The sequence below is a fragment of the Budorcas taxicolor genome, chromosome 24, assembly GCF_023091745.1.
Source record: "Budorcas taxicolor isolate Tak-1 chromosome 24, Takin1.1, whole genome shotgun sequence".
In the NCBI taxonomy this organism is placed as follows: domain Eukaryota; kingdom Metazoa; phylum Chordata; class Mammalia; order Artiodactyla; family Bovidae; genus Budorcas; species Budorcas taxicolor.
In genome coordinates, this window is record NC_068933.1 from 19,152,625 (window position 1) to 19,177,278 (window position 24,654).

Sequence of the window (24,654 nt, forward strand, 5' to 3'; positions counted from 1 at the left end):
ATGACAAAAACCGTCGTGATATATAAAGTAATTATCCTCCAAGTGAAATAGATTAAATAACCTACTGTTAGCCTTCAAAAATAAATAAATAAATATACTTTGGGCAGCTGGTCAGAGATTCTTTGATTATGACCCACTCCCCAACCCCGCCACCAAAAGAGACTGGGTCCCAGGGCACTTGGGTGGAATGGACACTTGTTCATGCTGTGTCCTCCTACGTGCCTTCCTGCTCCTTCTCCACCAGGGAAGGCAATATTGCTTGTATGGTATAAAACAGAATGTACACATTTGCATACCATCACTTCTAAATAGGATCCATTGCCAGCCTAAGGACCGGCAACGGATCCCTAGAAATGAGTTTGATAGAACAAGTCAAGTAAGTGCAGCTGAGAGAACATCAGGAAGAGGAACAAAAGAGTTGTACCAAAGATGTGAGGTGAAGGATAACTTGCAATAATAGCAGAGGGTCGGGAAAAGTAAATGCATCTAAATAATTCTGCCAATTTTTCTTTGATATATAACTGATACACACACACACACACACACACACACACATATATATAAAATTGGAAAAGACCTTGATGCTGGAGAAGATTGAAGGCAAAAGGAGAAGAGGGAGGCAGAAATTAGATGGTTAGATATCATCACTAACTCAATGGACATCAACTTGAACAAACTCCAGGAGACAGTGCAGGACAGAGGGGCCTGGTGTACTGCAGTCCATGGAGTCACCAAGAGTCGGACACGACTTTACGACTGAACAACAAATAATTGATACATAACACTGTGTTACAAAGATATTTTAAATGAACTCAGTTATTTAATAATCTCCCAGTGACAAAGCCCTTTTAATGCTCTTAAAATTTTAATTATAAAGTGTGAGGAAATGGACTTTAGGAATCTGAACATCACATCTGAGCCCCTAGCGGATACTTCACTGGGTTTCCTCTTATCCTCGGATAAGGCTGGCTTCCTGCACAGGGGACCTTAGAGGAAAACAGTCCGCTTCTCACCTTCACTGCATCATCCCTTGTATCTCGGCCGTCCTCCTCCAGCAAATAATTCTCAAGCCTCCTGCTCTCAACCTGTGTGCCTCCCACTGCTGGAAGACCTCCCTTTCACGGAGCCCTCCTGTACCTCCTACCCACTGGTCTAACTCTGCCCGAAGAATAAAGGCAGAAAGTCTTCTGGTTCAACTAATTCCAAATGGCTATCACCCCAGGGATTTTGTCTAGGCGGATAAATACAGTAATTCAAAGTACAACACTCACACTGATAAACACTCACTTAAAATATGGCCCTCCCGACAAGACAAAGCAGTCCGCATTCAGTCAAGCAAGCCCAGAGTCTCATTTACTATCTTCCTCCATTCTATATACTTACTCTTCTTGTTTTAATAGTTGCCTCCACCATGGCAACACAATGCCCAGAGCTCTTCTGGGCCTGGCCCCTCGGTGTCTCTCAGCATGTCTCCTGCGCCCTCCTCACGGCCCTGCTCTGCACTGAGCTTTCATTTCCCTGAACTCTGTGCCTCTTGCTGCTCCAGGCTCCCTGCATGGCTGTCTCTTCTCTCCATGAACTCACTCTTTCTCCTCTTTGCCCAGAGAGCTCCCAGTCCTCCCTGACATCCTCCCCAAGCTAAGGTCACCCTATCGCCTGTGCTCACGGCACTCCATCTTTGCGGCACTTTTTCTCCATCATCATTCTATGCAACTGCTTGGATGAATATGTTTTACTCCTTGTGATGAGTTGAACTGTGCTCAATCTATTAAGAAGAAAAAAAAACAGAAGAAGAAGATACGTGGAAGTCCTAAACCCTGGTACCGCATTTGGTGACTTCATTCGGAAACAAGGTCTTCGCTAATGTTATCAGGTTCAGGTGAAGTCATCACGGTGAGTATTAAGCCAGTATCAGAGGTGTCCTTATAAGGAGAAAATGCTGTGTGGAGACACAAATGCACATGAAGAATGCCATGTGATCACAGAGGCAGAAACTGGAGTGACGGAGCTGCAAGCCAAGACACACCAAGGACTGACGGCCATCACCAAAAGCCCCAGGAGGCAAAGGGGGATTCTTCCCTCCAGGTTTCAGAGAAGCACAGCCCTGCTGGCACCCTGAGTTGGGTGTTTCCAGAAATGTGAGCCAATACATTTTTTGTTATTTTTTGTGTTTTAATTTGGCTGTGCTGGGTCTTAGTTGCAGCATGCAGGATCTAGTTCCCTGCCCAGGGATTGAACCCAGGTCTCCTGCACTGGAATCACTGAGCCTTAACCACTGGACCACCAGGGAAATCCCCATTCTTTTGGTTATTTTAAGCCACCCAGTTTGTGGTACTTTTTAATGGCAACCCTCAGAAACCAGTACATTCCTTTACACTAAGTTTCTGGAAAGCAAGGTCTGTATTTTATCGATTTGCTGCATTCCCGGTGTACTCACAGCAATAGAAATATAGAGAGGAGAGCTGTCAGTACACGTATGTTCACGGAATGAATGACTCATACTTGGTTTGTAGTCAGCTAAAACCTTCAGGTCTTTTTTTCTCAAAGACATCTACATAGACTGTCTTCATGATTCCACTCTGTTTCACTGATTATTTTCAAACCTCAGTTCAGAATTTTAAGTTTCATATTATTTGGGGTTCTGTGTAACACAAATCCATCCATCAGAGTATCAAGCATCTTACCTATCTTCATGTCACTGCAAATTTAACCAGCATGACTTCTATCCTAACCCAAGTAAATGATAACAATGTGACAGGGCGAAGGACCCAGGACCATGGCATGCCACCACCAATGTCCCTCCAAGCCATTATCGACTCGTTCAGCAACAATCTCAGGATATTGTGCAAACAACTAGAGATCCACATTTCTCTCCAGCTTAGCCCAAGGTTATCACAACACATGATATTAAAGGCTTTGCCAAAATGCTAACTGTCATGCTTAAACTTTTAAAAATCCACCATTCTCGTAATAGGTTAAAAAGTGGGTATGGAGCCTGTTAGGCATAGCTGTTCTCGGTGAACTCACAATGCCTTTTGGGAAGTGGTCTCTTTTTCCCCAAGAATGCACCACACAGTCCTAGAATTTCACTGATGAACTGTATCCAGCTCCCTGATCTGTGGTTTCCAGGATCTGCACTGGTCTCTGTTTTGAAGACAAGGGTTACTGGTTCTTTCCTTTCTGTGCTCCCTTTCTTGGAGTACAGGGTGCCTCCAAGATGACAGATCTCACTCCAGACTCATATCTACAAATTAGTTTAATATTGCAAGATGTGATTCATCCAGGTCTGAAACTGTGAGCCACTTGTTGTTGTTGTTTTGTGAGCTAGTTTAAAGCAGCTGCATTCTTTCTTACCCACTTGGGCCTCAGCTTCCCTTTTGGGTATCTGTTCTATCTTCTTTTCTTCTCAGAGAGCCAACTTTCTCCTGAACACAAAAGCACCTCTGCCTTCCCTCAGTCATCTACTGCTCCCACTCCAAGGTCTGCTTCCTGATTAAATATTTCATAAAGATTCAGCTCAAATGTTCCTGTGCTCTTTTCCACAGATTCATACGTTTTTCTCCCATCTTTGAAGTCTGAGCCCCTCGAACTCCTGTGACAATCACCATGAACCTTCCTGCTGTGTGCGCTTCTCGGTCCTCAACCTGAGTATTCATTGTCTTGAGTAGGGTCTTGATTGTACAGTTGTCTGTAGGTATCCTCAGGGGACTGGTTCCAGGGCCAGCCACAGCTACCCAAATCCACAGATGCAAGAGTCCCATAACCCACCCTGCATATTCACAGGGTCTCCGTTCTTGGGTTCAGCATTCTTAAGTATAGAGGCACGACTCTATTTGCATTTTCTTCTTTCTAAACAGTATTACCTGTTAGGGTTACATACAGGCCATGGGACATCCCAGGTGGCTCAGTGGTTAAGAAGCCACCTGCCAATGCAGGAGACATAGGTTCGATCCCTGGGTCAGGAAGATCACCTGGAGAAACAGCAACCCACTCCAGTGTTCTTACTTGGAAAATCCCATGGACAGAGGAGCCTGGCGGGCTACCGTCCAGGGGGTCACAAGAGTCAGATATGTCTGAGCAATTGAGCAGCACAGTCCATGAAATTATTTTCATATTTTCTCTTGAGTATTTATAAATCTGATTTTTAAATACATAGACTGAGTCTGCTAGATGGTCATTAGGAAATGTTCTAAAGTTTAAGCAGATGATTTCCATGTCACCAAAAGACAAACATTTTCTGAATATTCCCCAAAAGTAGAGCTTGTGCAAATTCTTGAATTCCCTAAACTCTTACTACTCAGCTTCTCTATTTTATTTATCTAACGTCAACAAAGACGAAGTTTGTTTAAGAAAGGTTCCAACGAATCCTGTTTGTGGGAAGGTTGCTGTTTGCAACCCGCAAAATGTTTCATCATCTTCAGCCCTCACACCATCCATTGCTTAATGTCCTCTGAGCACAAGCTCACATGCATTCAGTCCCTACCAGAGCGCACAGAAGGCAGGATTCTACCGTGATCATTTGAAGGTAAGCAGTTCATTGACAAGTTAAATCTGGCAAACAAATCCTTCTGGATTATCACTTGCGCCTCCCTCTAGACTTGCCACACTCCCACAGTTCTCCAAACTCCTATCTGTGTAGTGTCCTTTTTCTAGGGCAGCTTTCTGTGGGTGTAAAGATAATTTACTGAGGCAATAGAAAAAAAATGCTACAAAACCACAATTTTTGGCCACTTTCTTGTTTCATATTCTGTTTATTTGGCTTTTAAAAAGACTTCTAAACATTTCCCTTTTCTTCAAATAGAGAAATGCTTCTAACCCAAATATTATTTCTAATGGGGCAGACCAAGGGCCTATTGAAAGCACTCAGTGAAGGATATTATTCAGCTTGAAAAATTAAAGCAAACTTCTCTGGTGGGCTGAAAGGATAACATAAATGGAGCAAAAATACAGGGGCAGGGAATACACAGAAACATGGTTCCATGCTGGGTTACAACTTTATCTAGGTGCAGGCAGAGTCTACTTCTGAGTCATCTTTGATCCTTGCCCCAATCAATAACTTTTGGTAATTTTTCCACTTCCAACAAAATGCTATTTCTGTAGACAGCCAAGTAAGCACAGGACAACTTAACACATATGCTAAGAGCTTGTTCCTAGTGGCATCCTGTGGCTCTGCGAAGCTGAGAACCTAGTCTTTATTTCAGGGGTCCGTGTGTGTGCCCATCATATGTGTGCCCAGGTAATAACAGGAGGTGTTGAAGACAAATATCTGAGAAAATACGGTAGGACAGAGTAAGGATCCTGCCCCCTCCTGACCAGCTACCAGGGTGTCAAAGGAGCACAGAGAGCACTCAGTCCCAGCACACAGGCTCAGCCCTGCTTCTCTGAGGCCAACAATGCTTCTCATGCAGACCCTGGATCATTTTCATCCCCTTGCCCAAGAGGTTGTGTTGCTACCACCACAACAGTCTTTAGGGCACAGACTCAATGATATTCTGTAGCTTCAGTTAAAAGGAATTCCAAACACAATTTCCCTGAGCATGGCCACTGGGTCGTATCTCCTGAAAGAAGGCCCCAGCAGAAAGGGGGGAAACAAAAGCATTAAGAAACGCGCCCTCACATGTGGGTTTCATTTTGTCCTTTCCTAATTGTCTACCCGCTAGCCCGTGCATCATTCTGGGCAGGGACACAAAGTAAAAGACCTGGGCTTGCTTCAAGGCTTCTCCTCAAGCCTTCCTCCTCAGCCAAGCATCTCCCAGCACCCTCTGGTAGCGAGAGCTGTGCTGCCAGAGAGCCGGAGAGAGGCCCTTCGTTCCCCCCGGCGTCACCTCTGGGCTGTCTTCTCAGTGAGCAGGTCTGGCCCAGGGTCCGGGACCCCTGGATGGGTGGTGATTCTGCGGGTGTCCGACAGCAGAATTCCCTTGGTGTGAGTCCTTAGCCAAGAAGGTGACACAAGCTAACAGGAGGGAAACAGCATGCCTAGAGCAAAACGTTGAGAAACGATCCACATCCTGCCAAATTAATCTGGTGTGAATTATTTCCAGTCCTACTTTCCTGTCAATCACAGAGAACAAACACGGGCCATTCACATTCTCTTTTGTGTGTGGGGAGAAGCAGAAAGCAAGTCAAATCTTGCCTAAATTCTATAAGGATTTCTCTGCACTTTTTTTGAAGTTGTAAATATGTTTTCAACCTCCCTCTCTCAAAATGATACAATTTCATATTTGGAGTATGTTTTTCCTAGAAGGAAAGGACTGTAAAAAGCTTAAGAAGTACAAAAAAAGATAAAGAGGGGGAAAATGTAGTTACCTGGCATATATTAGCCTAATCAATAATGTCAACAAACTAGTAAGAGTAAATACCATCATGGTACTATGTGTTTTCTTTTGAAATTAAATTGTATCTAAAAAATGCTAAGCCTGAAATAGGTTTACAGTGGGTCATTTCGGAAACATGCACTTTGACTCCGGGTTAAAAATTTAAGTAACCTTAAAGCGGGTAACAGAATTGATTTGCTTTTAAGATACTTTAAATTTTTATATAGCACTTCTGTGGTCACAAATCAACAATGGAGTATAAAATAAACTAACATAATACTCTAAAATATATCCTCTTTTTTCAAAGAGTTGGAATTTACAAATAAGAAAACACTAACACTACTGCCTATGGCGACTTCATTTCTTTTTGTAGTGGGGGACGTCTAATACGCTTGGTTACCTCAATTAAAAATTTCTGTGAATATCCTTCTTATTGCTATAACCTCAGTTCATTCATGGTTCTCACTTCCCAGGAGCTCAATTATTCCTTCCTCCAATTCAGACACCTCACTTCCAACCAAATTACAAACTCTTTATCTCACCATCCACAGTCCAAACTATGACCCAATCTGTGTTTCCATCCTTCTCTTCTTTAGGATTAAATCAGTTAAGGCAACTAAAGTGCTTAAAACAGTGCCTGGCACACAGTAGGTGCTCAATAAACGTGAGCTATTACTATCATTCCTCTTCTCTTTCTCTTTCTGCAGTCCTCCCATTCCCTTACATTCTATCTTACTTTGGTCAAAGAGAAGTGTGTGCTCTTTTGCCAAGAGATCTCACATTTGTCAGAGTTCTTTGCTCACTGTTTCTCCATCAAGAATGCCTTTCAAGCCTCAATCTCTGTTTGTATTGGGTTGGTTAAAAAGTTTGTTTGGATTTTTCTGTAACATCTTATGGAAATCTCGAATGAACATTTTTGGCCAACCCAATACATATCCCTTTACTCCTTTCTCAAGATCCTTTGCAAATCCTGTCTTCCTCATAAAACTTCCTCATGGTCCCCTCAAGCAGAAGAGACCCCTCTTCCGAAAGCCCATTATGGTCTGTGGACATATCCATGTCTCTGGACGGCATTCATCATCTATGCCCTGGACTGGTGCATTACATGTATTTGGCTTATCACCCCATCCCCAACACATATGCATTTGATAAGCCTGCAAGGCAGAAACTTTGTTCTGTGTGTCATCACATAACCCCTTTGGGAATTACCACACATGCTTGAACTGAAAAAGATGCTAAAATATGTTTAATTTTCTGAGGTGAAAGTAATTTCTGTTGAGAAAACCAAAGTTTAGAGAGGTGAAGTATCCGCTAGCATGGAGCAAAGTCAGGCCACAAAATCAAGTCTAACTCTCCACAGTAAGATATACTATAGGCATGAGCCTTCAGAAGCAAAGGAATAAAGTCTCACAATGTTTCTCTTTTGTTACTGCTGCTGAAGTTTTGGCGGCTTTGTGCCACCTAAGGAGATAAGCATGAAGCGTGTCTTCCTTTCGGAGCTTGGAGTTCCCATGCTCTCTGTCCCCTGGACGGAGGAGACAATGCTTGGACGAGCAGAGCTCACCAACATGTCCTGCAAGTGAAGCACAGGCAGTCCCCTGCCAATAAATAGTCCAGTTATGAAGTGCACATTCTAAACTGAGATGAAATACTATCTAGAGCTTGCCTTACGGAAAGAAACTTGTCGCCACGGCTTGGTTAAAAGCCAAGGTTAGCTAACAATTACATCATGCAGCTCAAGATAGCTTGCTGAAGAGAACCTCAGAATCGACAGAGCTACAGGATACTACTCCTTTAGTTTAGTTTTCCCCTTGCAGGGGAAAAAGAAAAAAAAAGGAGTAAACACTCGAGACTATTCTCTGGAGAGAGAAAAAAAAAAAAAACCTTGAATAAGGACTTCATTTATAAGCAAGGCCATTTACCACAGGCTCTGGGAAATGAAAATAAAAAGTAATCATTGGGGTCATTCATTGCTCTATAATGTTCTGGGCACTTGACATACATTATTTAATCCTCACGACCACCTCAGAGGAAATGCTGTCCCATTCGCAGGTGATGAGGCTGAGGCTTAGAGGTGTTAAGGAACTTGCTCAAAATCACAGAGCTAGATATGAAGCCAAGTTCTGCATAGCTCCAAAGTTCATGCCCGTTTTTTTTCCTCTGCCATATAACCACTTCTATATGAAGAAATGCAAGATTCCAGCTGCTCCCAGGCTCCTGGCAGACCATCTAAGACCCAGCCCATGATGAAGGGCATCACCCAGATGTCAAAAATGTATCTGGCAGGCTTTGGAATTTTAAACCTTATCTCATCTCTAGTAGTGTTTAACCTTCCAAAATCATGAACCACTACTACCTTAAGATTGAAAGTGTAATAGCTATTAAAATTTAAGCATTGGGGACATTTTGCAAGGACCGATGAACCAGAGACGTATCGTAACTATGTCTGTATTTAAATGCTAACATATATTAAAACTCATTACTTCTAGCTACAAAAAGTTCAAACAATCCCATAAAAGAAAGCTTCCTGCAAAGTTTACAATTTTTATAAAAACATGCAACATTTTCTGAAACATTGTATTCATTTTGCAATTTATCTAGTTCATTCCTTATCCATCTCTTGGGTTCTCAAATATCTCAGATCCTTAGTTCTTCTCATATGTCTGAATTCAAAACATATCTGAGAACAAATAAAGTCTTAGGCCCCGCAAATCACATCTTTCATGTTTTCATTTTGCTTAGATTTTATTTCAAATGGCTTCTGATATCAGAGACCTTTCTCTCCTACTACCAAAAGTTGTTCTGTGGTCTCATCTTGTGCCTGAAAGCAAATTGGTATAATTCAGTAGAAGCCAACATTATTTTCTCAGTCCACAGAAGGAATCTGTTTGAAGGCATGGGAAGGGAGACACAAGCAGAGATACTATAATTCTTATTTAATACATCATTTTAAGTTTTCATATAGGTTTTTCCAGCAGTCATGTACAGACATTTGAGAGTTGGACCATAAACAAGATGCCTAAGAGTTGATGCTTTCAGACCGTGCTGGAGAAGACTCTTGAGAGTCCTTTGGACAGCAAGGAGATCAAACCAGTCAATTCTAAAGGAAATCAACCCTGAATATTTGTTGGAAGGACTGATGCTGAAGCTGAAGCTCCAATACGTTGGCCACCTGATACGAAGAGCCAACTCATTGGAAAGGACTCTGATGCTGGAAAGACTGAAGGCATGAGAAGACGGCAACAGAGGATGAGACGGCGGAAGAGCATCATCGACTCAACAGACATGAGTTCGGGTGAACTCCAGGAGATGGTGACAGATAGGGAAGCCTGGCATGCTACAGTCCATGGGGTCGCAGCGTCAGAAATGACTGAGTGACTGACCAACAATAGAATTCCTGTCTTAACTTCTTAAGAGCTCAGAACCGGCTACTCCAATTCTCCAGTCCCCTATTTCAAACTCCTCTTGGCTGTTGGCTGTAGGCAGGGGCCTAACTCCGGTTGGAAACCCTCAGAAGATAAGCTTCATGGGGGCAGGAATTTCATTTGACTGCTTTGTTTACTGGTGTACCCCCAAATGCCTAGGGAATGCCTGGTGCAAAGCAGTCACTCAAGTATTTCCTGAATGACCGGATACTTGGCTGCAGCCACCATCTTTTTCTTGAATGCTGACCGAGTACATCCAGTGAAGAGTGACCAGGACAGGGTGAGGGCTCTGGAAACCATGTCATGACTTGAAGGCACTTAATGGCACTGCGGGTGCTGAGCCATGGTAAGTGGGGATGGAGAGGGGTCCCAGAGAGGGAACTCTGCTCTGAGAGTAGCCAGTTAATTCTGAGAGTTACCAGCCATTATCTGGGCAAGTCCCTGGATTCTCAGTCATCCCACCTTGGAAACAGACGTTACAGAAGTGATATAAAGGTTAAGTGAACAAAAAAAGTGCTGGGCAAAGAGCTTTAGAAATATAAGTTGGTCATATTTCCACATTTTCCTTTTTTTCATTCTTGGGGTCGGGGGGAGTCTTAGAGAAGAGATGGTAACTTTCTTCAAATATGTGAGTGGCTATGTATAAGGACTCTATCCATATTATAATAGAAGACAAAACTACAAATAAGGGATATACTGTAAAAAGTGTGCTGGCTTCCGTGGTGGCTCAGTGGAATCTGCTATCAATGCAGGAAATGCGGCGTGATCCCTGAGTCAGGAAGATGCCCTGGAGAAGGAAATGGCAACCCACTCCAGTATTCTTGCCTGGAGAATTCCTTGGACAGAAGAGCCTGGCGGGTTACAGTCCATGGGTCACAAAGAGTCAGTCATGACTGAGCAACTCAACAGCAATAATAAAAAGAGTAAGACACTACCCAATACCAGGCAGCACACCCTACCTAACAGTGTTCCTACACATTAGCAGCTGCCTTCCAAGAAAGGTGTCAGGTAACTGTCATTTTAAACAGAGGACACATGATTCAGAATGATTCAGAAATGTGGGGAATCAGGTTTAGCTAAAAGGGTGTTAGCTAAATTACTTGGTCTGCCAACTCAGGTTCTATTATTAAATGATATAATTTTTTGTGATCATAATTTTCTGCATAGGTATAAATCAATAGTCAGATATTAGGTAAGTTATGTTACACCAAAGTCCATCTTGCCACAAACCTCCCATGCCTCACCTTCTAAAAAAGTGATAATCATGTAAGTTCACAATGACTAGAAAAAAAAAAAGCCACAAGGTATGTCCTCATGATATAGATGGGGTATTACAGCATCGTTGTTCTGTCCAACTCATTGCGACCCCATGGACTGCAGCACACCAGGCTTCCCTGTCCATCACCAACTCCCAGAGTTTGCTCAAACTCATGTCCATTGAGTGATGTCATCCAACCATCTTATCCTCTGTCGTCCCCTTCTCCTCCTGCCTTCAATCTTTCCCAGCAACAGGGTCTTTTCCGATGAGTTCAATTACAGCATTACATATCCATTATTCACATCAAATAACTATTGATTTGGTAAACTCTTAAGTTTAAAGGTTCACTGTGTACAACAAATCTATTTTTGCATTAACAACTGCAGTTCCTCTTACTCTCCTGTTCCCCTTGTACTCCTATATGGAACACTTCATTCCAAGTAGCAGGTAATACGTCAACCATGTAACTGCCCATCATATATAAGACAATCTTCCACAAGACCAGAAGAGCTCTATCCTACACACACTTCGCCCAGAAAATCACAATAGTAAACGCTGGGAATATTCAGATCACACACAAACAGAAGATGTTTTTTCTTTCTCATGCCAGCAAAATTTATCAGTCTCCACTATCTTTATCCTCATTACTGTTATGCTCCCAAGATTAAAGGAAGCTGCGATTCATAATTTGAAAAAATATCAATAGAATCTGTTTGGAGATGAGGCTTTAGTTGACAGTTTTCAGCTGAATATTTTTGGCTGAATGAAAGGATAGTGAAGCAAGCCTAAGAGATCAATTATGAGATCCGAGAAACAGGGAAAGGACATTCAACCTCTGAGTTTTGCTTCCACTCCAAGTATCTTTAAGAGAATAGGAAAATCTGGAAAACCTAAAAATGTAGGTCATTCCAGAACCAGACAGTTGCAGGGAATCACGTCCCATCAATAGCTGCTATATGACTATTTCCCAATATTCTTCTTCCTATGTGTCTTTTTTAAAAAGGAAAATAGGTTTGGAATTGCCATACATGCCAATGTTCTGACGTATTTAGAGATCTAGAATACAAATATGGGTTTACTGGGCTGCAGCCTCATTCCACAATGCAACATTCTCACAATGTCAGCAACTCTGCTCAGTTCTTTTTGCCTTTGGACTCTTTAAAAATACTTTTTATTGGAGTGTAGTTGATGTACCATGTTCTGTTAGTTTCTGCTGTAGAGCAATCAGTTATACATATACATATATCCACTCTTTTTCAGATTCTTTTCCCATACAGGTCATTACAGAGTACTGAACAGAGTTGCTTGTGCTATACAGGAGGTCCTTATTTTATATATAGTGTAGTGTATATGTGTATATATGTCAATCCCAATCTCCCAATTTATCCCTCCCCACCCTCCCCGCCTTGGGAGGGAGCCATGTTTGTTTTCTACATCAGTGACACTATTTCTGTTTTGTAAGCCAGTTCATTTGTACCATTTTGATTCCACATGTAAGTGATATTATATGATATTTGTCCTCTGTCTGACTTACTTCACTCAGTACTAGGCAATCTCTAGGTCCATCCATGTTGCTGCAAATCTCATTATTTTGCTGAGTAATACTCCACTGTATACATGACCACATCTTCCCTACCCATTCCTCTGTTGCTTGGTTCTTTCTGTTTTATCAGTCACTCTTCCCAGCTCCCAGTGCATGTTTTGGGGTATGTAGTGTTTTTAAAATTGATTGCTCTCTAGTTCACCACAGTTTTCAATCATTCCTTACCATGTTGCACTAACCTGTTTTACTCATTTGTATTACATGCTTGGACCTGGGGAATTGGGACCCAATCAACGGGAGACCCTGTGAGGTGAAGTGTGCCTCACGGATGTGCACAGCTGCTCTGCTCCCAAATAGTCCTACAAGGACAGCTCACATACTCTTGCAGGGAAGAACCAAGACTATTATGTGTCTTTGGTATTTACATGCTTTCTGTGGGTTGAGATAAGCTTGGGATTTTCCTTTCTGAACTATGCTGTTACATAGATGTACTGGGGATTCAGTCATTAATGACAAAATGCTGAATGTTTTCTCCACTTACAGATAGTCTCAATGTTTTGCTTTTAAATATGAACATCTGTCATTTATGATGCCACTTAGAAAATTTTTATTTTCCTGCAGCAATGTCTGCACATGTATAATCTCCAGCTCACTCTTACACACACACCTGTGTGGAATGGTTAGGCATGGTTCTGCTTGAAATGAAATGTGTAGGCTTCTTCTGAGCTAGAATCTCAAGACTTATTAAAGCCAGCAATGCTGTATATTATGCCTTTAAAGACACCATGGAAAATCCAATTCAGGAAATAACTGCAGTACATGTTTTGTTGGATAGAATACTAGCGAAAAATGATTCTTCTCTGCCTTAAAACATTATTCTACCCACATCATTTTGGGGAGTGCAAAAAAGTAAGATTTTTGCACTCATTTCACTCAACAGAAATTATACTTAGTTCAATAAAATGAGCACTTTTCTTCCAATTCTTGCAAATAGTCTGAATTCTGATTCACGCATACAAAGTTAGAAGTGAAATTAGATAGCTCAAACTTCACTGATTTCTCTGGTCTGATATGTAATGAATTAAAATCATATGTGACAAAATAAAGGCCCATTCCTAAAACAGAAGGGTCTTGAACTTTACTGTTGGTACCAACTACTACAGATGTTCCCCGCACCCCTCGCTAGTCAAGTTACCTCCACTTCACTAATACCCACCTTGAGTCTCCACCACACAGAGGCATCAGCCCCCAACGATGAAACAGGGCTGGTGACGACAAATCAACAGAAAGTCAAATATAAGACTGCAACTGTTTATAATTCATAAAAATTAACCTGGTACTATGTCTACTAGTTCAATGTGATAAATAGTGCCTTATGCTTTCAAAGTCACTGGAACAATTCTTTTTGCAAGCAGAGCATTCAACACACACAGAGTTAGCAATGCAGTAAGTACAGAAAAAGAATTTACAGTCACTTTTAAAATGATAACGGTAGGCCGTTTGTCTTTCGCACTTCTTTTGCACTCAGTAGCAAAAAAAGATCAGAATAATGTAAATATGCTATTCATTATTCAGAAAGTTCATATGATCTGTTTCAGTGAGATAAAATGCATTGTCAACAAAAATTTTATGCATAGTCTGTTCTTTTTTTGTTTGGTTCACTGAACTAAGTGCAACCCATCTGTTAGCTATGATCAGAAAAAGCAAAAATCCAAACTCTTTTTTTTTTTTTAAGATAGCAGAAGAGCACTCTAAACAGAACTTGTTTAAAAAGCACCACTTATGAGGCAAAAATCCTAATGATGAGATGGCTGAAAACCCTTGTGTAAAGTCTTTTTATTTTTAGGTTGAGATTACATTTGGGGGCTAAAATACGCTACTTAACAAAGCTGTTCACATCATAAACTGATCACTATTACTAAAACATCTTATCAAATATGTTTATTTCTAAGAAATTTTAACATATAAAAACTTGTAAGTTAAAATTGCATTTTGATCCCCATTTATAAAATTCCTATGACCTTAGTGTATTATAGTGATTATGACTTGCTTTTATGAAAGCAGGATGCCCTGACAGAAATCAGTGCTTTTGTTAAGTCAAGACACTCGAAATCAAGTCTTGACTCTGCCCCTATTTGACCTCGGATAAGTTACAACTCTTAAGATCTCAGTTTCTTAAACTATTAAAAGAAGAGTTCTAAAATGTCATTCTCAGGAGCTTACTACCCTTCTGAATCTGCCTAGCACTGTGCTTGGCACACACAAAGAGCAAGGAACTCAGTAACTGTCCGTGACCGGGGGAATGGGAGATGAAACCAAAGGAAACTAAGCTTCAGAAACTGCCCACAAGACAGCTCTCAGTGTATCGTTAAGTTGAGGGTATGGAATACAAAACTCACTATCACAAGAATGTCTCACCATCTTCACAGTGGTAGAACCACACTTCCAGGATGCTGTGCCTTAATCATGTATGATTGTCTAATGAAAAGCTAATTGTCTTTAAAGGGGAAATTCTCAGAGAGTTTGCAACAGGCGCGAGCCCAGGACATGCTCTCAAAGCTCTAGTACTACAAATGTTATCAACACCCACCACACTGTTTCTCCTCGGCATGGAAAGACACTCTGTGCTCTTTCCTTGATGAATACTGCACACAAATCCTACTCCACCTACACAACCGCTGTGTAACAAGTGGAATGCATTTAAAAGAGGGATTTTAGCAATAAAACGTTAACGACCTGAACCACTTACAAAGCAAGTTTTGCAAAAGATAAGCATTTCTATACAGAAACCAACTTAAAATTCTTCACTCTGCTTTGCTACTATTTAGTGTGTATGCACGTGCACTCAATTGCTCAGTTGTACCTGACTCTTGTGACCGCATGGACTGTAGCCCACCAGACTCCTCTGTCCATGGGATTCCCAAGGCAAGAATACTGAAGTGGGTTGCCATTTCCTTCTCCAGGAGATCTTCCCCATGCAGGGATCGAACCTGCATCTCCTGTGTCTCCTGCACTAGCAGGCGGAGTCTTTACCACTGAGTCACCTGGGAAGCCCATAGGCACCTTATTAGACAAATATAACAAGTGAAAGTTTTCAGTTATTTTATACTTTGAAAACTAACAAGGCTCTACAGTGATATGTCTTTATTATGACCTCTTTAGTTCTATTAAACTATAACTTTATTAAATTCCAGATGTTTCCACAAGAAGATCCATGTCAGAATGATATTGAGCCATAAGGTTGGATTTTAAATGTCATGCTAAAGGTGTTACAATTTTAGATAAGAAAAGAGAGCACTGATTATTCATGTTGCTGTTGTTCAGTTGTCATGTCCAATTCCACAACCCCATGGACTGTAGCATGCTAGGCTCCATGGGGTTCTCCAGCTAAGAATACTGGAGTGGGTTGCCATTTCCTTCTCCAGGGAATCTTCCCAGACCAGGGATCAAACCTGTGTTTCCTGCATTAGCAGGCAGATTCTTTACCATTGAGTCACCAGGGAAATCCAATTATCCATTCTTTTTCCTTCCCATTTGTGATTATAACTAATCAATGATCTGAGCTAAACTTAGAATCAGATTTATTTCCTGGTTCATAGGTCCTGGTCCACAGATATCTGTGTATCTGAGAACTGGAGAGAAGAATTCTGAGGATTCTAGAGGAATTTGGTGCTGGTGACAATTAAAGTCCAAAGCATGCCTTCAAATTCAAGGAACTGCTTCCACCATGGCACACATGGGAAATGGCCATCACCGGGTTGTTGTCAAGCTCTAATTCAGAGCTCCCCACGGCCACCCTGACCTCTCAGTTCTTTCTCAGCGGCCACAAGCAATGCTATATCAATAAGGGAAGAATGTATGACCGAGAATGCCCCATCATGCCCCAAAGGCTCTCTCCTAAGATAGTTTTCCCAGGGGCTGAAATGGGTTCTGAATTTCAGGGATCTTAGTCTGGATTGCAGGAACCCTAGGTGTCCACTTGGTGAAACTCAGGGATTCTTGAACTCTCATGGGGTAGGGGCATTAGGGGCATTTCACATGCATGTGTGTGCTTTCTTCTTTCTTCTACAGAAGTATAAACATTATCAGAATTGAAAGAATATTAAAGGAAGAGTTCCTTCCCCATATATCAAAGAACTCTAAGTAGTTCAAATACAGTTCATGAAAATTGTATGAAACTTGTCATGAAGCCTTTCATTAGAAAAGATGGTAAGTTAACGTAATCTTTGCTTTTTCAACCTGAATCACTTTAGTTCTCCCACCTGATTCACTTGTCTGGTCTTTCAGGAGTTGCACAGTTATATTTCAGAGTCTGCTTATAAACAGCATGGACCTCACATCATAAACATTAATATGATTCTACAAAACAGAATATGACCTTGGATTTCTCTTCCAAATATGTCTATGTAATCGGAGAAGGCAATGGCAACCCACTCCAGTACTCTTGCCGGGAAAATCCCATGGATGGAGGAGCCTGGTGGGCTGCTGTTCATTGGGTCGCGAAGAGTTGGACTGAGCAACTTCACTTTCACTTTTCACTTTCATGCATTGGAGAAGGAAACGGCAACCCACTCGTGTTCTTGCCTGGAGAATCCCAGGGACGGGGTTAGCCTGGTGGGCTGCCGTCTATGGGGTCGCACAAAGTCGGACACGACTGAAGCGACTTAGCAGCAGCAACCTTGTAATACAGATTAAAAAGCCAAAGAGAGGAAAGCAGTAACTCTGAACACCATGAAGCTCCACAGAGACTAAAGTAGGAGCCCTGCCCGCCTCATTCACCTCTTCAGACACATCCGCACACAGCACGCAGCTCCTGCTCAGTGCTTACTCCAAGGGCTGAGACTCACTAAAAACTCAGCTGCTGCTGCTAAGTCGCTTCAGTCGTGTCCAACTCTGTGCAACCCCCTAGAGGGCAGCCCACCAGGCCCCACTCAGCAGGGTCACTTGATTTCAAAGGGATGAAAAAACTCTCAGGAGGTTTTAAACTTGGATGAAGGCTGTTACTCCTATCAACTCCTTCCTGAAAGTCTAGATCAATGTAAAATGTCAAAAATTAAAAATTGAAACAGCAATCCCACTTTGCCAGATGAATTACAGTCAACTTACCTTTGTTTTCTAGCATAGGCTGCCTTGGGACAAAGGTAAATTCCTAATGTGTCCCAAACACTCTAGAATGCTGATGAGCCTTTACGATGGAATATCAAAGCTCACCCCAGCCTCTATGAGCCCCCTGCAAAAATAATAAGTACCCTTTGCTTCAAAAGATGAGGAACATTATGAGAATGAATATAAAGGAATTTTAGGAGACAAAAAAAATCACTGTCTAAAGAAAGCTGTCCTTCTGAATGAAAAGAAAATTTCATTCAGTACATATGTGCTCCACTTGAAGGAAAAACGCAACGAACACATTTGTGAAAACTTTATTTACTAATTTATTTAGGGGAAATTTAAAATTGTATTTATTCATATATTATTTTAAAATTATAATACAATGAGATTCCACCCATCACCCAATCTAAAATGGGTAATATTTATTGGACATACATGAGCCTATAAAGGCAGGACCAAGTGTACTGTAAACAAAGAATTATGATTAAAGGAATTCAGAGCATTTGAGGTCCATTAAACAAAAACTCTGTGAAGTGATTTTTTCTGAGGAGAAACAAATTCACTCCAAAATTTCTTTAAGTAAAGACTTGCCTATTAGACTGAGGATGTAAGTCAACTCTCTGGCCACCCCCGCCCCCGCCCCCCGCCACACACCCACTGCCACTCAAGAACAATTATCAGATGTTTTTTTGGAAAAGGTACATTCACAAGTCTGAAACTCAGAAGGTAAAACAGTGGTACCCAGCTCCATGTCTTCATAGAAATTCTCCTTGTACAGTACAAGAGCTATGCTAAAGATGACTATAAATATATTTTCAGTTATATAATTTCTTTTAGAACATTCTTTCTTCTTCCGGGTCAATGATAGGAACTGAACTGAATGTGTTTCCTTTTAACAAAAGAACTCTTCCCTCTCTAACATGGAACTGAAAAGTATCTCTTCAGCTACCAGCATTTTTCATCAATCCTCCATCCAGTCTAAGCTGGCACCAACACCAAACTGCAGACAAGGACTGTTTTCCTGGACTTCAGAGGGACTCCTTCAGGAGAAGCAAAGTGGGAGCAATGGCTGAAGGCCTCCTGTGATCTTTATATTCCTGACAAGGTCTCTTATGGGTTTTCAATTCATTAAGTTTGTAATAAATGCACCCTGCTTAACCAACGGAACAACTCAATTGCTTGATGGCTCTTTTGGAATGATTTTATTCTTCAAATTTTCCACCTAAAACATAATCTTCTTATGTGTTTTAATTTTCCTCTAAGACCTCTCAGCACAGTTTGAATTTTTAGTTAAACATCACAACTTTCTTGAGTGTCAGGGTAATAAATGACAGGCAATTCTGCCAAATGATTTGGTGAATAAATGCTCAACCAGAACTCAAGGCTAAGTGACCCACGTTTCACCAAGGAGTAACTGGAGGAAGAGTGATAGTGGTTTTAACAGCAATAATAGTAACTGTATGGTGAAGACAATAGTACCTGAAATTCACGGAGCGTTCAGTCTATGTCCAGATCACAACACATACTGTTAAAAAGAGAAGTTTAGAACAGACCTCTCCACCTGATACCTTCAGCTCTGTGTATGGCTCACTCTCTTCCCACTGTGTGTATACTTATGAACCCTTCAGTGGTGGTCAAAGCCCAGGGACCAGGGACCAAATCACTGATTTATTGTGGCTTCTCTACAGACTCTCGGGCTGGGCCATACGTATTTGTAACACATCCAAAATGGATTAGCTAACTTCTGATCGTGGAAGACTTCAAATGGATTATCTTCTAGGATATTCTCAGAATCAAAGTCATATTTCCTATTCCAAGGGAATCCCTTATGTATCAAACCAGTATTCAGTCATTTGGTTGCACATACAATTGCTAAAAAGTATAAATTTGGCATGATAGTTTCACAAAAATAAAACCCCATCAAGTGGATACTTTTTTTTTTTTTTTTTTAAGAAACCAGACAGGATGAATGAGGATTGTGGGAAGAACAATTCAAAGGATATACATACTGTGGGGAAAAAAACAACTTTGCATGTGATACAGAGATAATTTGCCACCCCCAACACTGAAATATATTTCAAATTCTAGAGATTTTAGTGTTATTTTTTAAAGTAGAAATTGAAGAACATTCTGAAAATCTGCTCCAAGTTCACACTGAGGGAGTAAATAAATAAAGTTGAACATGCAAAAAGAGAACCCATTCTTTCCTTATGATTCAATATATAGTAACTATTCATCATTATCATCATTTACCAGATGACAGCTAGGTATCAGAGTCAAGTCAAGAAAAGACCCTAACCCGTCAGCTTTTATATTTTAATTAAGATCAAGTTACAAATCCCACATAATATCTTTTTGCCCACAAAGGAGTAGAATGAACAAAAAGTGAGCTTAAAGGTTTATGTCATATTTGATTTCTTAGAGAGATAAGCATATGTTATTAAATGGAAAGACCTAGTAAAATCTGGGGAAAAAAAATAAAGATGGGCAACAGTTTAAGTATGGGAGCATCTTAATTACAGTATTATTCAGCATCCCTGGAGACATCAAGGTCTACCCGCTGTGATCACTAGGTCTCTACTGCAAGGAAGTGGGCTTGGACAGCGTAAACAGCCCTGTACAAGGTATGACTGTATGAAGACTTAGGGAGCCTTGATGAAGCCAGAGTGGGCTAAGGAAAGAAAAGAATTTTCCCCACAACTGAGGGAAAAACTAGCAAGAATCAACAAGGAACATAAAAATTCTTTGTTGTGTATTGTTCACAAACTATTCCAAAAATGAATATAACACAGGGCTTCTTTTTTTTCCCCTCAAGCTCCTGGAAGAAAGGTTATAAAATGTTCTTATCTCATCCACCTCATGGCTGAATCCCAGATAATACTCAAGTTCTGAACAGAGGTGCCAGTATGTAGCACAAGAATAGGTGTGGGCATGTAGGCTTTATTTATTTATTCTTCTAGTGGGATAAGGAGATGGCATAAAATTAAACACATGACATTTGCAGCACTAAGTCATCACACTGACCTTAGATGTAAGAAACTTCGAGACTTTTCAACAAAGTATTCATATTCATACACACCCAGAAAAACAAGAGAACAAGACTTTTCTGAGGCAAGATATCCAAAGCAAAATTCTAAATAGGAACAGAAGAGATGTGACCCACATGTTCAAATCCAGACTTGTAAACAAAAAACACATTAACTCAAAGCTTAAGTCAATACTGACTATACTTACCAATGAGAAGGTTAACTTAATGGCAGCAGAGGCTATTCTCAGAAACACTGAAAGTTTGAAAGAGTCCATTAGCACGTGACAAATAATAGCATACTGCTTGCTTCCACAGATAAATATAAAATAGCTTTTACTAAATTGGACAAAAAAATTAAAAGATAAATCAGGTTCTGATTAAGTCAGTTAGTTAGAGCCTGATCAACTAGGTAGAGCCTGGTGGGGCTGAACCCCCAACTGTTGCTTTGGTTTTGTCTGCAGCATCGACATTTCCACAGATATCAGATTTTATAAAATAGCCAGAAAGGCAATGAAAAGAAAATGTAAGATGAGTCGGGACAAATTTGTTACTACCAATAAAACAAAAACACCAAGCACATGTACTTTTGATGACAGAATAGTAAGAAGCATCATCTTCATATTTTAGAGAATGTGTTCCTTGCTTGCTTTCTGGTACAGAGTACTGAATTCATCTGTTTATAGGTGTTGTTACTTTATATAAAATGACAACAAAATTAAAAATTACTCTTAAAATCCATCAATGGCGAGTTTCCAGAATGTAAAATGATTGTAGTATCCCTCCAAAATTGGAGTTACATGTTACTTTTGGATGTCTAAAGCTTGGTACAGAGTAGGGACTCAGTACTTTCCTGTGAAGACTGACATAACACCCTTTCTTAAAGTACTGAAATTAATGGGGTTCACTCTGCAATAAGAAGCACATGTTATGTGCCAGGCTGAAAAATGAAAAGCTACTACCACAGAAAACGATGAACAGAACAATTTTATTGTGTTCGTTTTCTTATCCAGGCTTATCTACATGGTTTTGAATATTCAGATAAAGGTGTAGGAATGAGCTGATCACTTAAGTTTTCAAATCATTTAGACAAGTGGCATCATGTCACTGAAATCTTAGTTAACTGAGCTTTTTGAAATTCAGTTGGGTGACAACATAGCCCAGTGGACACACGGTACTAAGTATGTGAATATGCAGAAATATACTCAACTGAAAATGTTGCTTTTGATCTAAATGTATGATTTGCAGTAAGTAGCCTACAAGTAGCCAGTCCATGAAATCAATGTATTCATATCCTGTTTGGGGAAATAATAAAACAAACAGCAACCTACAGGGTGTTTTCAAGGTTCTGTTCTGAAAGCTGGTCACTGAAGGGCATCAGAATAAAACCAGCAGATGGCTCTGAACACTTTAAAAATACATACGTGTACAGAGAGACAGATATGGATGTACAGAGCAGTAAGCAAATAAAACAGAAGTGAAGACAGAAACTAGGCTCAACAGAGAAGTCACCAAAGGAAAATTAAGAGGCAGGGTCCATCTGAAAAATTAAGGCTAAAAGTGAGAGTGAAGTGAAGTCGCTCAGTCGTGTCCGACTCTTTGCGACCCCGTGGACTGTAGCCTACCAGGCTCCTTCCTCCATGGGATTCTCCAGGCAAGAATACTGGAGTGGGTTGCCGTTTCCTTCTCCAGAGGATCTTCCCAACCCAGGGATCGAACCGGGGTCTCCCGCATTGCAGGCAGACGCTTTAACCTCTGAGTCAAAGTGAGAAGAAATGGCCATAGAAGGGCTCCATGTCTGGCCAGAAGAGCCAGGAGAAACAATGATAAATGACCCAAGGCAGACAGAGAAGAGAATGAAGTGGACACTCTAGAAAGGAGACCAGGCACCCCCGACTCAGAGAAGGTGAGCAGGTTTGCAGTGGGAAGCAAGAAACATGTACTTCAAAATCCTTCAGACACATACGTCCCAATGATAAAAACATATGAGCATACAAGAGGAAAAACTCCAGAGTATTTTCAGACTTTCAGAATTCCAATAGCTACCATCTCTTCCCTTTCAACCTCTGAATTTAGGGACAATGATTAGAAACCTTGGAATCAAAAGGGCTTTACTGACAGGCTAAGTTAACTGAGGCCAAGGATTCTGCAAACTGAATCTTTGGAGACACCATGGTCTCCAAGGTCAAGTCACACACCCCAAAAGATTAAAGTGCCTTAAGGTAATGAAGTTTCCCTACTCAAAGCACAGAACAGAAAACAAATGAGGAGCAAGGGAGGAAATGAAAAACCCTAATAAATAATGTGGCTTGCACAGTCATCCAGGCCAGCCAAAAAGCAACTTTTCAGGGGAGAAATTAAAAAATGCTTATGTTCTTCTGCACTGAGAAATCATTTCATGTTAAGCTTTAGTGCGATTAAAAGAAAAAAGGATTTAATATTACAAAAAGGGAAAACTATTAACACAAAATTAACATATTCTTACCCTGTACATCCTCTAGAAGAAGATCACAGGCACCAATGTTGGTAATTTCCTGACGAAATAATTATTATTCATGCTGGGGGGCGGGGGGAGAATTGACAGAAGTTTTAAAGACTGCCTGGAGCAAGAATTAAAAATATTAAGGTATAAGTCACAGACACACTACGTTCGTATCTCAAGTCCCCGCCAGGATTCCGACAGCTCTGCTTGAATAAAATCTGACGATAGCCCCCAGTTAAAAGGATGAATGTTTCTGAGAAACGACTAGATAAACCTATCACCAGGCGTAAACGAGTCACCTAAACGGTTTTGAAGGCAGTTCTGCATAAATATTTGAGAGTTCGGATACCTGACAACTTTTACTCCTGAAATCTGGGTAGTTTACACCTCAAACGACTCACATAACTCTGAGAGCGGATTTCTTGTAAATATTGTTAAGATGCGGTCTCTGAAAAGTTGCAAAGTTCTCGGGTACTCGGAGGCTGAGTGAGTCCCTAAAACGTCAAGAATGGTATTTGGAGTTCAAGGCTAAGGACGGCATGAAATAGGTTTGAAAGAGTCTAGCCCATCTCAAAAGGGTTTAAAACTGCACCCATATACTTAAAACTCCCTCAAACGGACACCACGACGGACCATTTTTACCTGTCCCACCAGTTCCCGGCAGCTCAGGGTGTGAATGGATTTGCAGAGCTGGGAGCGGGGTCCTGTCGGTAACCCGAGAGCCTCCAGGGGACCCGTCAGCATGTAGAGCCGGCGAGGCCTGGCTGTCCCGCCCGGGCGGGGGGTGCCCAGGGACGCCCGAGATCCAGCGGCCACGGGGACCCGCGGCTTCGCCGCGCTAGGCCACCCCCCGGCTTCCCCAGCACCTGGAACCGCGCGAGTCGAGGCGCAGCCGGGAGCGCGGCGCCGGAACTCCCCGTCTCCGAGGAGCCTGAGCGCGGCCTCCCAGCAGCTGCGCGCAGCTGGACGCGGCCCGGGACGCCCCCGTCTCGGCTCTTCCCCTCAGGCCCCGGTGCGCAAGCCGCCCCTGCCGGCGGCCCCTCCGCGCCGCCGGACACTTGGCCACTTACTGGGCGGTGCGAGGTCCGCGCCGAGGAGGCGGTGGCGGGCGAGCGGCTGGAGCGAACTCGGGGAGACTGAAGAAGCGCCTGCCGCCTCGCTCGGTCCGCGCGGAGAAAAGCGCCGGGGCTGCAGCGCCGCGGAAAGCGGGCTGGGCACGTGGGCGCCGCGGGTGTAGCCGCGCGGGGGCGGTGCCTGGCGCGCGGGGGCGGTGCCTGGCGCGCGGGGGCGGTGCCTGGCGCGCGGGGGCGGTGCCTGGCCCGCTGGCACCGCCCCCTCTCTTCCCCTCCCCCGCGCCCGCCGACCCCCGCCCGAGCCCTCCTCCCGCGTGCGCCCCGTCCAGCCCGAGTGGCCAATCCGCGAGGTGGGCGGGTCCGGCCGCAGCTCCGCCGGGTCTGTCCGCGGTCGCGAGCGCTGGGCACGTGGGCCAGCGCTCTGC

The 24,654-nt window shown here is 42.2% G+C and overlaps 1 protein-coding gene across 2 annotated transcripts in view; it reads right to left on the reverse strand.

The window, feature by feature from the left end:
• The window catches only part of SLC7A2 (solute carrier family 7 member 2), a 64,766-nt gene extending 40,436 nt beyond the window's left edge, over positions 1 to 24,330 (reverse strand). For both annotated transcript variants that reach the window (XM_052661298.1, XM_052661297.1), the window contains exon 1: positions 24,227 to 24,330. The gene's annotated coding sequence lies outside the window, so the exon portion shown is untranslated. The remainder of the gene's footprint in view (positions 1 to 24,226) is intronic.
• Between the last annotated feature and the right edge of the window lie 324 nt (positions 24,331 to 24,654).